This window comes from Pteropus vampyrus, unplaced genomic scaffold (assembly GCF_000151845.1).
Source record: "Pteropus vampyrus isolate Shadow unplaced genomic scaffold, Pvam_2.0 Scaffold13, whole genome shotgun sequence".
Taxonomy (NCBI): Eukaryota; Metazoa; Chordata; class Mammalia; order Chiroptera; family Pteropodidae; genus Pteropus; species Pteropus vampyrus.
The window spans coordinates 6,144,992-6,162,428 of record NW_011888794.1 but is presented as its reverse complement, the minus strand read 5'-3'; positions in this window follow the sequence as shown (position 1 = coordinate 6,162,428).

The window sequence follows — 17,437 nt, the reverse complement described above, 5'->3', positions numbered from 1 at the left end:
AATCAGATATCACTTAGCATCCATGCGGGGATAAGGAATTTTATTAGATATCCAGGGTGAACAGATATCATCAAGGATGGAGGATTCTCATTAAACTGACTTAGCAAGATTCTTGTCAAATTTGGGCAATGCAAAGACAGATGAGGAAGTCCTAACCAAGGGTCCAGTCAAGCAGAGAGCTCAAAGAAGCCTGACTAAAGTTTGCTCAAAGATAGAACCTTTGTCAATACCAATGTTTTGACATTTTTGAGAATTACTTTTCATCTTTGAGCTATAAATATATTCTCCAATATTTCCTTTCATTAGATTTCTGATTTGACTTTCCACTTTTTTCTTTTATCCATTTGGACTACTAAGGTAGGGATCAAATGATAGATTTTCTAAAAACAAAAAACAAAACTAAAAAGTGATTTAACAGTTCAGTTATGCTTGTTAATTTACAATAAACTTTTGAACATATATCACATTTTTATTCTATATAAAACCGTCTCTGGGTTCTATATTCTTTTCCATTGGCCTATTTGGCTATTCTTATGTGAGTATCATATTTTTTAAATTAGAGTGTAATTTTAGTATTTTATTATGTTTGATAAGCAAGACTCCACTCAAATTTTCTTTTCGAGAAATGTTTAAGTCCATTTATTTTAAACCTTCTATATACTTTTTGAAAAATATAAAAACAGAACTGTGCACAAATCATAGTGTAAGACACACTTGATTTTCACAAACTGAAAATTCAACCATGTAACCAGCTCAATCAAGTGATTTTTACCTTGATCCCAGAGGCCCCCCTTCAAGTCCCCTTCCAGTCACTACATTGTCCCTCATTTGTAACCAATATCTTGGCTTCTAAAGTCATAGATTAATTTTCTTTATATATTTTTTAAATAAAATAAGACATGTACAGTATACACTCTCTGTGCTTACTTTTTCACTCCAAGTACTGTTTTTGAGATTTATCCAATGTTGATTGATAGAGTCAAAGTTTCTTCATTCACATCATTATGTCCTATTTCATTATGAAACTATTTCATAATTTATTTTATTGATGTGCTTTTAAGTAGTTTCTATTTTGGCTAATATAAATACTACTACCATGAATCTTTTGTGTGTTTTCGTATGAATATATGTATACATTTTTGATGGATAAATATCTAGTAATGGAATTGTTGATCACAGTGTCTGCATATTTTTAACTATATTAGATAATCTTGAACTATTTTATACCAATTTACAGATCCTCCAGAAGAATATGAGACTTGTATTTGTTACTTACTGTTGCTGGCATCTGATATATTCTGCCTGTATGGTGCATTTGGTATCTCCCTGTGGTTTTAATTGGCAATACCCTGAACACCAAGGATGTTGAGAATATTTTCATATGTTTATTCTTTGGATCTGCTTTTTTTAAGTGTCTTTTCCAGGATTTTGTCACATTTAGGGGTGGTGGTGATGGTTCTGTCCTCTGTTATTGATTTGAGTGCTTTATTGGATGTACATATTGTAAATATCTTTTTGTACCTGGTGTGTTTTCTTTTCAGTGTTCTTAATAGCATTTTCTGATGAATGGACATTCTTAATTTTGATATAGTTGATTTTGATGTGGAAAGGAATGGAAACATAACAATAAAAGGGTCTTTATTAAACATTTAATTATGATCGATAATGATGCTAACGTGTTTGTGGATTTGGTATGAGTACATTATTCATGTGATATAGGGATTATTTACTATTTTGATAATGGGCGTATCAGTTTACATGGAAATTTAGTAAATAGTTAAATGTAAATTTAGACCACTGATAATTGAGTGAGCAATATAAAGATATGTTTATTTGTCTATGAAGTTTTCTTAATAGTACTAGATGTTAAAAAAAATGAGTTTCTTCTAGAACTTTTATTTCTTATACAACTGAGATTTCAATTTGAGGCTTAGCTAATTTTACATTTGATTCATACATGTCTTGACCTGCCTCAAATGAGTTCCAAATGAACTCTATATTTGAAGTAGCCTTACATGTTTCTTCACCAGGGAGTGGGTAACTGAGATTCATAAATATCCACCATGCCTTCTAGACATTGCTGTTGAATGTCTTTATTATTTTCTTTGTTGTTGTGGTGTGCTCTAGGGGAAAATTAGGGTTCTAAAGTAGAATCTATATAATGCATTATCTTCTCTTTGGAAAAAAATTGATTTTTACTACTTTAATTTTAATCCGAACTGCCTTCAGATTTGAGTGCAATGTATTGTGAATGAAACTATTGAAGATATTTGTACAGCTATGAATTCAAGTTATGCTTCTTATGTCTTTTCGAGTCTATCAAATTTATCCCTTCCCACAGTACTTATTTGCTTTACATGCCTTGTAAATTTTGGCCGATGAGTAGGAATTTGTATTCTCATACAGAAAAATAGTGGTTTACAGCATTCACAAAAGTAGAAAAGAACTTGAAACTATGTTGGAAAAAAATCTGACAATTGCATGTTGCATAAATGATATGAGCCAGAAAACATGAGTTATTGAGCTATAATTTAATCTTTGTGTCACAGTGAGTATATAAAAATAAAACATGCTTTTTTTGTTTTATGATATCACTAGAATTCCATGATAGATATATTGTCCTATAACTCAGAGTAGCCTGTTACTTAGTCCATGTTTAATTTTATTATACATAGAAAGACATTATTATAATAAGAAGTGTCCTCAAAGTCAGATAGGAAAAAAACAGCATATCATCATTCATATATCATGATTCATATTTCAGTGAAAAGAGACTACAACTTAGTAGATTAATCACTAAATCAAACATGAAAAGAGCCATCTGATATAGCCCCTTACTTTATGGATAACAAAACTAGGATTCAGATTTTTCTCATATAAACTCCTAAAATCACACACAAAAAGACAGAACTAAATATAATTTTCTGGCTCATTCCTCCTGATGGACTTATAATGGAGGTGAAAGAGGTGAGCGTGAAGGTATAAATTACTTCAAAAAGCAGAGATATTTCGAAGTGCTGATCTTCATATTGTATGAGCTGAAATATTTGTGGCAAGTCCACAGGTTAATTCTACAACCTTAAAGAAAAAATTTGCTGATTCAATTTTGTTACAGAAAATACTTTTTAATATATGTATATTGTTATTAGCTAAAAGGGTGGGAAATACATTTTTCTAATAAAATTGACAAAAATTCATCAGCTGGCTGAGATTTGCCCATAATTGTAAATTAGCAGACTGTTACTGATTTGATTGAGTTTTAATGTGAAGGCTTATTTCATAAATGATCACTGACCTTCTTAAAAATAATGAAGAGATGATAAACTCTGGGTTTAATATTTATTCTTAAAATTTTGCTGGAATATTTTTAAAAAGATAAGTAAGAAAAGATGTAATATTAAAAGAAAAACTACATGGTTAATTATAATTTCATTTTATCCTACTACTAGTTTGATGGCCTGATATTGTATTCCACTTTAATAAGAACTATTTAAAATTGATGTGGATTAAAGCTAAATACTTCTCGAATTTACATTAAGTAATGGTTGACCAATGGAAGATAAAACAAATTATTGCTTCACCATGGATCTATTTTTAAATGTAAAATAATACAACTATTAAAATTGAAGATATTATAATTGAGGTTAGGAATAATACAGAAAGAAAATGTCTTTTTTCTGAAATATGTCTTAAAAGATTTAAGATAAAATAAGCTAAAACAGTATTTATTAGTATACATACTAGTAACTGATTTATAAGAAAGTAGCCATTTTTGTTTTAATAATGGATTAATTTGTAGCACAAATTTGACCTAGACTGAACAGGTACATTAGAAAACTCTGAAATTCCAAGATTATTTGGTTTACAGTTAATCTAATGATAAGAATATATTGGCTTCCGTAGTAGTATGTACTACATAATTACAAACCAAAATTATCAGAATAAAACTTGCTGTTCAATTGTTGTCATATTCTCTTTATCATAATACAAGGCACTATTTACTATATGGTGAATTAATTTAACTATTCTAATTATTTATGTAATCCTTTGCTGAAGTTTAATTTATATCCCTCCCCCACTACCTTTACTAACTTTTCTATTTGTTAGGTTGTACTTGTAAATTTTGTTAGTAGAGCGGACCCCTGCCCACTTAATATGTGATTTTGCTTTCCATGGTTTCAATTACCATGTTTAACTGTAGTGTGAAAATTTCAAATGGAGAATTCCAGATATTTTGAGGGAGAGAGAGAGAGACAGACAGACAGACAGACCACATTCACATAACTTATTATAGTATATTGTTATAATTGTTCTATTTTATTATTAGTTATTATTGTTAATTTCTTACTAAGCCTAATTTATAAGTTAAATTTTATCATAGATATGTATTATAGAAAACAACAGTATACATAGGGTTCGGTACTATTTGTGGTTTCAGGCATCTACTGGGGGTCTTGGTTAGCATCCACCACGGATAAGCGGGAGCAGAGTGTAGTTCATTAATGGATGGTATCTCCTTCTCTTTCCATTTATCTATGTATTTATCAGTGTAAAGTTTTATGGTCAATATTAGATATAAAAGTCAGTTTCTAATTGGGGATATTAACAGTGATTTTAGATTCTCATGCTCTAAGTTATTTTCATGCTCTAAGGTAGAGTGCAAAACCTAAAGGGAGAACACAAAAAAGTTCTATTACATTTTCTGTAGTTTACTTCTCTTTCTCTTTTGGTCATTTAGAAATGAACTTTAAAGATAAATTATATGACTTAATTTACAAGAAGATAATCTGTGAAAACATATTTCCTTACAAACTTTAAAAAATATTTTCTTGAATAGTTTGATAACGTCATGCGTAAAAGTACACAGTAAAAACAATGATGACCCTTGAGAGATCAATTCGATATTTTATAGTCAAGGAAAAAAAAAAACAGTTGCAGTTATATGTTAATCAGAAATATTTGAAAATAAAAACAGAAATGGTTTGCTTTTTTTTCCAACACCACTGTGAAAAGAGCTAAATTGAAAAAAAGGTAAAAAAAACAAAAAGAAACCAAAACTCTGAAATGCCTAAGACTGAGCCCTAGGAGTAGCCAAGTAGAGTATTGCTTTCAGGAGTAGTCATAAATGCTTTATAAGTTGTTTTGCATGCACAGATACAGTCTCTATTTAGTATTTTGGTCATTGGAAAATAAAAGCTTTTGTATCAATGAAGATTTGAGATGTCTCACATTTATATTTTCAATTCAGTGTAAAGTTAAGTCGCAAACAAATTATGAAAGAAAAGCAAAAATTCACATTAAAAAAGTTCATGTTTCTATAGAGTGGAACAGTTGAAAATATGATTTTTTATCAAACACATTGAATTCTAAAACTAATTCTTTTCTACAGTAATTATAAGCCAATATATTTAAAAAAATCTGTCTCTGCATATATATTTTAATTAGAAAGAAATTAGATAATCTTAAAGGTAGTTAGAGTTTCTTTTAAGTTTTTCTAAATTGACCATAATACCAGATTCTTGGAAAAGAGTAGCCAACTATTTGATCTGAGGCTAGTATGTGATCATATGTAGAATTCGCTTGTCTAAAGCTACACGATGTCAAAATGAAATAAAGTGGAAGAGGAGAATGTGAAGGCTTTTTCTAATGGTAGCTAAAATTCATGGAACCCTTAGAAAATTACACAGTGGCAGTCATACTTGTCTCTTTCTTTTCCTGTAGCTTCTGGTAAAAAAAGGCTTCCTGCTTTGAAATCTATTTATAACAGTGATCAGTTCATGAAAAGTTTGTCTGTCTACCTTTATTCTAAATCTCCAAGTATGTTACTTTAAAGTAGGCTAACTGCTGTCATTCTTCCTGTGTTAACAGTGGCACACTTCGTTGATTTGTGTAGATCTAAATATAAATCTGGTATCATTTTCTTTGTGTGTGAAGAATTCCCTATAACATTTCTTGTCATGCAGATCTAACAGTGATATATTTTCTTTGCTTTTGCCTTAAAAGTTTTTTATTTTATTTTCATTTTTGAAATTTGCAGTGGATATCAGATTCTAAATTGTGTTTTTGTTTTACTTTTTTTCCCTTTTTGCCCTTTTATCTGTTAGTTTGCCTAGATTCTGACAAGCAGCCGAGGAAGTCTTGAACAGTGTTGCTCAGTATTAAATGTATTTTTCTCTCTATTTACTTTTAAAACTTTATCACCGATTTTCATCACTTTTAGTATAATTTTCATTGTGTTTATTTGACTTTGGGGTTTTTGAGTCTCTTGGATTTGTGGCTTTAGATTGTTTTTGACCAATTTAGAAAATATTCAAATATATTTTTTCTTCGAATATTTTTCTATTCTTTCCCCCAACCAACCTCTTTTTCCAGATGTTGCTTAATATTATCCTCTATATCTATAATGATCTGTTCATTATTTTTCCATTTTCTTTCTCCCTATAATTAATTTTGAGTAGTTACCATTGTTATACCATAAAGTAGACTAATTTTTTCTTCTACAGTTTCTTCTATTAAATTCATCTGGTATATTTTTCACTGAAGATATTAAAAGTTTATCTCCAGAAATTTTACTTTTTAATAGCAATTTAATAGCAAATTCTCTATTTCTCACCTCATTATGTTCATGTTTTGCTTTAGATAATTAAGCATATTTATAATATTGAGAATAGCTGCTTTAAAACATTGTCTGCTAATTTCATCATTTCTTTCTCTACTTTTATTGACATGTTTTTCTGTTTATGGGACATATTTTACTGTTTCTTTGCATGTCTAGAATTTTGGATGGAAGGTTAAAATGGGAATTTTACATTGTTGATAGCTGGATTTGGTTGATTTTTTTAAAAAAATAGACTTTTGGACATTATTTCTGGCAGTTAGTTTACTTAAGGATCTAACCAATATTTACTGAATAATTGTTATGCTCAAGACACTAAAGTTATGAACATGGAACACACATTTCTTGAATTAAGCACTTAAGGAGAAGACAGTTGTGAAAATACATGATTGAATACAATATAATGGTTGCTATATTACACATTGGATGGGGTCCTATAAGGGTACCTTGGAAACATTATGTTTTAAAAACATTTATTTTTTAAAATTTTATTTTCTTATGAATTTCAAGTATACAGTACATTGATTAGACATTTTCATAGTTTATAAAATGATCCCCATAATTGCTCTTTCTCTCCTCTGGCTCTCCACCTAGCCATTACATTAATGCTAACTGCATTCTCTATGCCATGCTCACCATCCCCGTGACCATCTATCAACTACTAATTTGTAACATTATGTTTCTTAGTGAAATTAGGAATAAATTTAATGGAACTAGTACTGGAAATAACTCCTGAAAAATTAAATAGAAATTTTCTAAGGAAAAAAGTAGGAAAAAGACCATACATTTAAGAGACTAAAAAGCAGATTGGCTTTATTATTTTGGTACTAAAACAAATGACAGATGCCAGTGAACCAAAATCAATAATGATTTGAAAGAAAAGAATTGTGACCTAGACATATTAAATTTAGTCAGGTTCCCTAATAAAAGATAAAGATGTTTTTGGGTATTTACCAACTTGAAAAATATATGTTCAAGCCACCTTTATATAACTATAGTGTCTTAGTTCATTCAGGCTGATATACAAAATGCCACAGACTGGGTAGCTTGTAAAGAGCAGAAACTTCTCACAGTTCTTTGGATGCTGGAGGTTCAAGATCACTGTGCCAGCATGCTCATGTTCTGTTGAAGCCTACTTCCTGGCTCGTAGCCAGCATCTTCTTTGCTGCGTCTTCATGCGGCAAAAGGCTCTGGGATCTCTCTAGAGTCTCTTCTATAAGTCACTAGTCCTGTTGATGAGTGCCTCACCTTCATGGCTTTAGCCTCTCCCAAGGCCTCACCTAATATCATCATCTTTGGGGGTCAGGATTTCAACATATGAATATGGGGGACACAAGCATTCAAATCATAGCATGTGGTTAGCTAGTTATCCCGATAAACAGGTTAAAACAGATGGAAGTAAATTATCCACATTGGGCCATATTGGGAAGACTTTTAACTGAAAATAAGTGACCCGTTAATGCAAATAGGTAGGATTAGACATTCTAGTAAAAAAATTATTTTTAATTAAAAAATAGCTACACGAGTAAAAATATTCTAAAGAATTTGTTGAATTACATATCTCAGATTTCTCCATCCATAGTATATTCTTTCATTCAGTAGAAAATAAGAACTACTTTGTGACAACAGCATTCTAAAGTTGGTGATCCACTGGTAAACATGCAGATACAGTTCAAGCTCTAATGAAGCTTGCATTGTAATTAGGTGCTAAGCAATCATATAAACAAACAAATAGAAAGTGGGAAGTGTTAGGAAGAAAATAGAATCCTGAAATGTGATAGTGTTAATATATTTAAAGTCAAGTAAAGGAGGTAAAACCAAGATGAAAACTGAGAATGAGAAAACATTAAGATAGGTGTATTATCCCGTACAGGCCAGGGTATGTTTCTGTAACAAACAATTCTAATATATCAGTTTTCAACATTACAGAACTATTTCTTGCTCATGTTTTCTGTCCCATTGGGTCAGCAGGGGACTGCGCTCCATAAAGTCAAACAGGAGCCTCACTGATGGATGTTGAAACATTATAGATTCACGATCTGGAACATGTGGTTTTTATTAAGAAAAGGACTCAAGTCGTGCATGGACTTTTCACTGTTTGGATTCGGAAGTGACTCACGTTATTTCCCACACATTTTCTTGGCTGGAAACTGTTACATGTTCCCGTTTGAAAGAACATGAACGTGTTGTGGAGCAAAAGAAAATTTGTTAAGCATTACTGCAGCTGATCCACCAGGAGCATGAGATATCATAGGAAAAAGAGAAAAATTTGAGAGAACATGAGATCACCTTTGCTGGCTGCTACTCATTTATGGTCCATATGACAACATAGATATCATTTACTGTCTAACCAGGTAACCTTGGGAGCGAAAAGGGGTATTTTGTTAACAGTTAGAGCATCAGGTATAAAGCAAGACTGTCCCTTGCAAACTAGGAACAATGTTCCCTATAATTCTTGGTGATCTAAAACAGAATTCTCAATGAAATGGACAAGACCGCAAAGTCTTATTATAGTAGATTGAGTAGAGACTTGGGGAAGGAGAATATAAGACAGAAGAAAACATGAGTTTAGGGAGCCTTTCTGATAAGTTTTTGTGAAGGAGATCAGAGAAGCAGGAAGCAGATTTGGAGTTAGAGTTGATATTGTGAGTACGTGTGTGTTTTGTGATGACAGAGATACTAGGTACGTTTGTATTTCTAAGGGGAATGATTGACTTGAGAATTAAAAACAAACCGATGATGATGAAGAGTATAATATCTGAAGTGAAGTCCTTAAGAAGTCATGGGTAAGTTAGGAGAGGGTGATATGTGTTTGAGAGAAGTGATGCCGCTTCTATAACAGGAGACAAGGCAGAGAGCAAAAGTTAAAATCAAGGTAGGTCCAAAATTTCTGTGAATTATATATATAATAACAATATATTATATATGTATATATATTTTAAAGAACTTGACAGTGAAAAATTGCCAACATTTTATTGTTCCGTGTAAGTCAATTAAAATACTATCATTTATAGTTAAAAGAATTGTATGCAACAGGATATTTTAACACAACATTGGAAAACACATAATTTGATGATAAATGTCATTCATCTAGACTGATTACCTTTAGTTACTGAAAACTCATCCCATTTTTCTTTGTTTTGGAAACCAGCTCTAATCCACACTCTTTCCAATAGCGTGGCATTCTTGCCTTTAGCCTTCTATGTAGTATCTTATTTCATTACTTTATGTACTAGCATTTTATGAATTTTTGCCTGTTACACTAAAATATAGGTTTCTCGAACATATGGAGTTTTATATTCTCATTGCCAAACTGTTGCGCCATATAACAGCCACTCATAAAGTATTTGTTGAAAGAATAATGTGTGACTACAGTTTAAAATCAAATTTTAGTTCGTCTAAATGGCTAATTTGCTTGCTCCTTTTCTTTCTCCCAAAGTACATCTTTGTCTCCATATGCATTTATATGCGGTTCAATTTATATGCAGTTTTACATGCAGATTTATATGCAATTCATATATTTTCATGTTTCAACATGCTAGCCACATGCCACATATATTTGCCCCTGTCGCCTTCTTTCGTCAGGATAGGAGGTTTATACATTTTGTCTCATGCTCTTCAGAATTCATTAACAAGAATATGCAGTTGAAACTAGCACATTTCGTATCAGTAATTGTTAACACAGATGTGGTAGTTTTTCTTTTCCCAGTAGCAGTTGCTGCTTAAATACATTTGACATTGTGAGGCTAATTTTCACATTTCTCAAGGTGAGACAAAAATTTTATTTTTTGGAACAACAATAGACTACTGCATTTATTTCCTAATAGATGCTGAATTCTTATTAGGGTATTTGCCTATGATAAATAGTTTACAGAAATAGCACTATCTTCAGGAATCTGGGATTCTTAACTGACAGCTAAAATTTTCTAATTTTATGCTTTTGCATAAACTTATGCTTGAATCATAATAGAAAACAATTCAGTGACTGCATTTCACATATTGATTGAAGGCGATGACTATCACAATTTTATTTGATACAAGAAAATATGCCAGCTTGACACTTTTGCACAAAAATGTCCCTGGAGTACAATTCACATGTGCTATTTGAATTTGTTATTGTATGTTCACTTAATTGTGCTTTGCTGACTTTGTTACTTGTTACTGCACTTTGTTCTATATGCCTTATATTTTTCTGTCATAGGCTGAGGCCAAGAAAACAGAGTACAGGTCACAGGCATTCAGTCCATGATAATTATACTGACTTATTTTGTGCCCACGTTCAAATGGTCTCCCCTAAGGGCAGTGTCTCAGCAGTATTTAACCTAGCTCAGGCGCAGGAGTCTTGTCAGGACTGAGACTGAGTCCTCCTTAGAGCTCTTTCTCTCTCGCCTGGGATCATAGCACAGCTAATCTCTCTGAATTTTAGCACCAACTAGAGCATGGCCAGGGAGCAGAACGTGAATCCCCAGGCCAGGCCTTAAGGTACTTCAATATATGCGTATCAGGGAAACTAAGGTATAGTAGAACAAAGGTATTTTGGAGTTAATTCTGTTAATGTTAACTTGAAGAACATCTTAAAGGAGTAAATGTTTCAGAATAAGTGTCTTATGTGTTTCATAATCTTACCATCTTTCATGAATTTTAGATTTTATACTTAATAGTCTCATTCTGATAACTCTGTTAGGAAAAATTATGCAAAATGATACTCTTCTACAAAGATACCAAAAAGGAACTAGGAGAAGATAGCATTTTGAAGATTTTTTTTGAGCGTGTTAAGCTCTCTTTCAAACATCAGGATCACAAACTCTTATATAGCTAAAGATAATGGCCCTTTGTCACTTGTTGATTATGTTTTTAGATATTCTAGGGTGCAGTTAGTTCTTAAAGTCTTTGATTCTAAAATATTTTCTAGGTTTTTTTTTTTTTTAATGCCTGTCAGTTTCTTTTACATATGTAGTTAGCGGATTCTAGATGTTAGAAATATTCCATAAAAAGGAAATAAGATAATTTTATGATGGGATAGAGTGATGAGTTGGTACAGAATAGCAGTGTGTTCTTGTTTATGTTGATGTCACCATGAAATTTTAAAAATAGAATTATTAAAAAGCAAATTTAAATGAAATTTTGTTTATTATACATCACATTTTCTGCATTAGACTTTCAAAGACCCTCTATGTTTTATTGAAGTGTGTTTTCCTTGTTCGTTTCGTAAAAAGTTTCAAGTATGGATCTCAAAAACTTTATGCTAGGTGAAAGAAGCCAGATTCAAAAGACCAGACATCATACATCTTTTACGTTTTCATTTACACGAAATGTTCAGAAAAGGAAAGCCTGGGGCTCGGAGTAGAAATTGGAGTGAGTAGAAATGAGGGGATTTCTTTTCGAGGTTTTGGAACTCATTAAAATTAGATAATTTCGAGGTCTTTTGTAAATATACTTAAAATTATTGAATTGTTATATCTCAATGAGTGTGTTTTATGACATGTAAATTATATCTTAATAGAATTATTAAAAAATACCAAGTTATCAAGGACTCATGTACTATAACAAAGAAATTTGAGATGTTTTGGTAAATATAAAAACATTTTTAAAAAGTTCAAATCACTCTTATTTTTGCAAAGGCTACCAGTTGTCTTTCAAAATTACTACAAGATTATATAAATAAGGAAAAAACATCAGTGTAGTGCTAATATTTTAGAGACATTTTTATTAATATAATGATCACATGATATTGAAGGCAGACATTAATCTCCTCATAATGCTAGTTTCTCTCTCATAAAGCAAAAACAGTCCAAAAACAGTATATGGGGAAGGCCAATCTTAGAGGGACTTCCTCACACTGGATGAATAAATGTTATAAGTTCTGGAAAGTCATAGGGCATATTGACAGTGTACTTCTCAAAATCTCCATTGTTACTAGGAATTCATGGATCTGGAAAGTGGATCTGTAAGGTCCAGCACTTAGGTAATGGCAGCGACAAAGTGACAGAGCAGTGGAGCTTCTTTTGAGGAGACGAAAAGAGCTGTAGCCAGAGGTTGGCCCATGAAAAACATACTAATCACTCACACTTTAAGAAGTTAATTGCCGTATATGTAGCAGGTATTGGGCTATATGTTTTATACACAAACAGATCATTAAAGTTAATGATTAAGAAATAAAAGGTTATAAAAGGAGGCGACACTTCTCCTTTTTTAAGACTGCTTGCCAGGTAGGGTTACCTAGATCTAGGTAGGGTTACCTAGGTCCTTATTCAGTGGGGTTCTGAGCACTGATTTCCTCACTCTTATCAGGCTACAGTTTTCCATTTTACTGAGTGTGGGGGCACGAACAGGCACCCTAGTAGATCCGTGAGGTCCAGACCTACTCATCTCTGCCTTCGTCATTTACTAGTAGCCTCACTTTTTCATGATATTCAGGGTCTTTTACCCCCACAAATTAATGCCTTACTTTTTTGCCTATGGGTGCTCTGGCAAGAGGAGTCCGAAATGACTGTGTGACATTATTTCTTCAGTTCAGTGCTTCTTTGGTTCAGTGCAACCCAACTATGTCCACAGGTGAAAACATCCACCTCTGAAATTCCACTCCTGTAATTCTGCCAAATCGAGTTTTATTATTATTATAATTTTTTTTGTAAAGGTCTCCATTTATATATATTTTAATTAATTATTTTTTATGGTGACACTGGTTCAAATCGAGTTTTAAAAGCAGTAAAACACAAGACCAAAGTGAATCACAGAGAGCAATGGTGTCAGAGTCACTGCTAATTCTACATCTGTTCCATGGATCCAGTTTTTTGTTATATTGGGGGACTTGGGACTATATAGTGACTGTTGATTTAACTTATATGTCGATCCTAAATGATGATGTCCTAACCCTACAGGATGTCATCCAGTGTGGTAGTATCTGACCCGTGAAGAGGCCATTTCAAAGTGTGTCAGGCCAGAAGTGGCCATTTGAGGCAGTGTATGGTACATCCATTGGATTTTGTGATCAAGTCTTTATTTTCACATTTAAAAGTAGGTCTTTGGTCTTAGGTGAGGTTATGTGAGATCTTATTTTGTTAAATGAGATGTTTATACACCCACAGATAGTGGTGCTGGTATAAGCTGTGTGGGCAAGTTAGACAAATCCATTCAGAACATGAATCAATCTAGAAATTACTATCTCTTTTAGAATAGAAGGTTTCCCATGAATCAACTGTCAGTAGGAGGCTGGTTTGTCCCCATATCAGGAACTTAGCATTATTAGTCTCTGCTGCCAATAGGTTGCACAGTCAGCAGCTACAGATGGCAGATCAGCCTTAAGCAGAAGCTCATGCTTTTGGGTCCACGTACAGATTTCCTGTCTGATACTAGGATGATGATGTTCATGTGCCATTGAGATTACACTTGAGATGGCTGAGCTCAGAGACTGGGGGACATTCACTGGGGAAGCACTCTTTCTTTCCATTTGTTGAGTACCTCTTCTGCAGTATATGCTCTCTGGTGAGCTTTGTACTTTCCTAGGTTTATCTACATTCTTCTATGACAGAATTTCTCTTTTTAGTTGTCCTGTCTTGCTCTTTCCAGGCCCCTGAAACATCAGTCTAAGTGATCAATTCATCAAGTTAATAGTCAGGTATGTTCATGTCCCCTGGAATGATTTCATCTCATTCTGTATTAGGTCATCCCTTTGTGGGGCCGTCCATCTTCTGTTCAGTGACCTATTAAGTTGAGCTTTCTATAAATCGGATTTGGATTTTTTCTTTCTTCACTAGTTGGTCAAAAAAAACTACTCATGAGGCTGTATGTGTGAGGTGATGAAGAGGCATTAATTAGTGTAACCAAAGTCAGTGGGAGTCTTAGTCCCCCTTTTATGTACCCTAAGAGCTGCCTGGACTTGATTGTGTATGTACCATTCCCATTGTATGATAGATTACTTTTGAAAATGCTTGACCTAAGGACTTGGTGATTTAAAAAACCCAACTCATTATGAGCAATTCTGGGCACAAAATTATTTGATGTCTTATGATAGTTTTCTTGGTTTCTGCCTAGGTCCTGTAATATAACAGGAGCTGATACTTGTTTTTAAATTCAACTTTTTATTTGAGATGATTGTAAATTAACACATATATTTGTAAGAAATAATATAGGGTGATCCTCTGCATCCTTTTCAAAGTTTTCTTCAATGATAATATCTTGCAAAACTGTAGTACAATATCACAACCAGATTATGAACATTGATGTAACCTGCCAATCTGATTCAGATTTTATTAGTATACCTCTAATTACTTTAATGAAGGGAACACGGTCACCTGGATTTCTGGAATAGACTCCAAACTGACATTTCTTTTTATTCTGAAACCTGTTTTCCACATAGCCTCCAAAACGACCTTTTAAAGATGCTGAGCACGTCATATCACTCTCCAATTTTAAATATTCCTATGTCTTCCAATTCCATTTCAAATAAAACCCCAAATCTTCTGTGGTGTACATGATCTTTCCCCTTTTATTCTCTGTACGTTTTAGTCTTGCTCATTTTCAGCCTAGTCAGGAAACTTGATGAACCTGTTTCCCCCCCAGGGCCTTTGTTCTTCCTCTGACCTCTGCTCAGATCACTCTGTCTACTGACCTTTGTCCCACTCTCTCTTTCATCCTGCTGCAGTTCAAACAAAGACCCTCAGAGATACCCTTCCGCCCTATCTCATGGTGCTCACTTTCTCGCCGTAGTTTCTCTCGACCACGTTGTCTTTAATGGTTCAGTTAAATCATTTATTGTGCCATGAAATTAACTATATTCTATGGTCTTATCATGCATCTGTCTTACCCAGTCGAATTTAAACTCCGTAAGAATAGGGACCCATGCTATCACTTTTATGTCATTGGAACTGTCTGGAATAGTTGCTGTTACTTCGAAAGCACTCAGTAAAGGTGAGTTAAATAGATGACTGAATGAATGAATGTGTGGAGCCTAGTGCCCACGCTTTTGTCGGGGGCAACCTCTGTGTTTGTTCACATTGCCTTTTTTTTTTACATGACTCTTTTCAGCAGATATTTTCATTAACTGTTCCTACCAGAATGCAGGACAAAAATCATAGAGAAGAAAGACAGTACTTTTCCATTATTTCCTCTCCCCAATCCCAATTCTATTATTATTATTTTTTTTTTTTTTGAAGTGGCGAGGAATTTCTGGCAATGCCTAGTGTTTCTCTCCTTACCTTCCTTTCTCATTCAGTATTTCCTTTTCTTTTCTGGACTAGGGTTAAGAGCCTTGCCAGTCTATATATAAAATATACACATTTTATATATTTTAGTTGCTGGTTTTTTTCCAAGTTTCACAGAATGCAGTTTTGTTCTTATTTGGCTGTTTTATAATTTTTCTTTTTGCCTTTTTTGTGCATTTCAACAATTATTGGGAGAGGAAAGTTGTAATCAATTTCACTCTGCCATCTGTTGATAGAATCTCAAATTTTATTTTTAAGTTTAAGAGATTATAAAACTGAAGACATTTCATAATATTCCTATGAGTATGTTAAGGGGAAGATTTCATACAGATGGAAATAATCCTGAACAACATGACCCCAAATATTAGTAGTTTGTTTTTTTCTGGTAATGATAAGGTCATTTTAATTTCTGATAAATGAAAATGTCATTTTAATTTTCTTATTAAAGAATCTCCTTATTTAAGATAACTTATAAATTGCATTTTTCTAAAATGAATTAGACATACTTTAAATATTAGGAAATATAACTATATATTGTTTAAATATTTAAAAAGTTAAAAATCTGCATAATTTGTTACTTCAAACTGTTCATAGAAAAAAAAATTGATATAGGGCAAATATCTTAAAAAGTTATGTATGCGAGATTTCCAACAATAACTCAGTACATAATACTCTTTTTTAACATCTAGAATTAGATACCATGTGACAATAATTTCACAATTTTAATTACTCGAGGAAAAGATATTATCTTAAACATCTATATAGATTTAAAATGTAAAGGAGCTCCGATTGTGCCTGTGAGATGCAATCTCTATAAATAAATTGTGCATAGTAGGTATTATATTGGTCGTGTTTCTTGAAAAGATATAATTTATAAGAATACAGAAATTGTGAATGCTTTCTAAATCATATTCCAGGCACTGGAATAGGAAAATAAATGAAAGACATTGAAAGAGGTTGAGGGCATGTGACCATGTAATGAAAGCACAATCAATGTCCCATTAATAATTGTACTGCACAGCAGATAAAATTAGCAATGGGAACCCATTTTTTAAAAAACTGGATTTGGAATGATTTGCTCTCGTTATGAGATAAATTGCTAATGAAAAATTGTTCAACTACATATCTCACTAAGTATACCGAAATCAGCTATAAATATAACTTAATTTTAATTATAAAGCATCAAAATATATTTAAAGAAATGAATAGAAAATAAATTATAAAACAGAAATTCAATAAAGCACATACAAGGGAAAAAAACAGTAGGAAAAAAATGTCTGCTACATATCTTAGCTTGGGTTGCTGTAACGAAAATACTACAGATTGTTGTGGGTGCCTTTTAAATAATAGAAATTTATTTCTCACAATTCTGAAGGACAGGACATGCAAGATCCTGTGGTTGGGATCTGGTGATAGCCCTGTTGTAGTTTTCTGTCACAAACCTTCACATGGCAGAGAGCGGAGAGAGGAAGCACAGTTCCTCATGACTCTTACGAGGGCACTGATCCTGTTCACTAGGAATCCTCTCTTAAGATCTCAGCTAATCCTGATTGCCTCCCAGAGGCACCATCTCCTCACACCATCTCAGGGTGGAGGTGAATGTGTGTGTGTGTGTGTG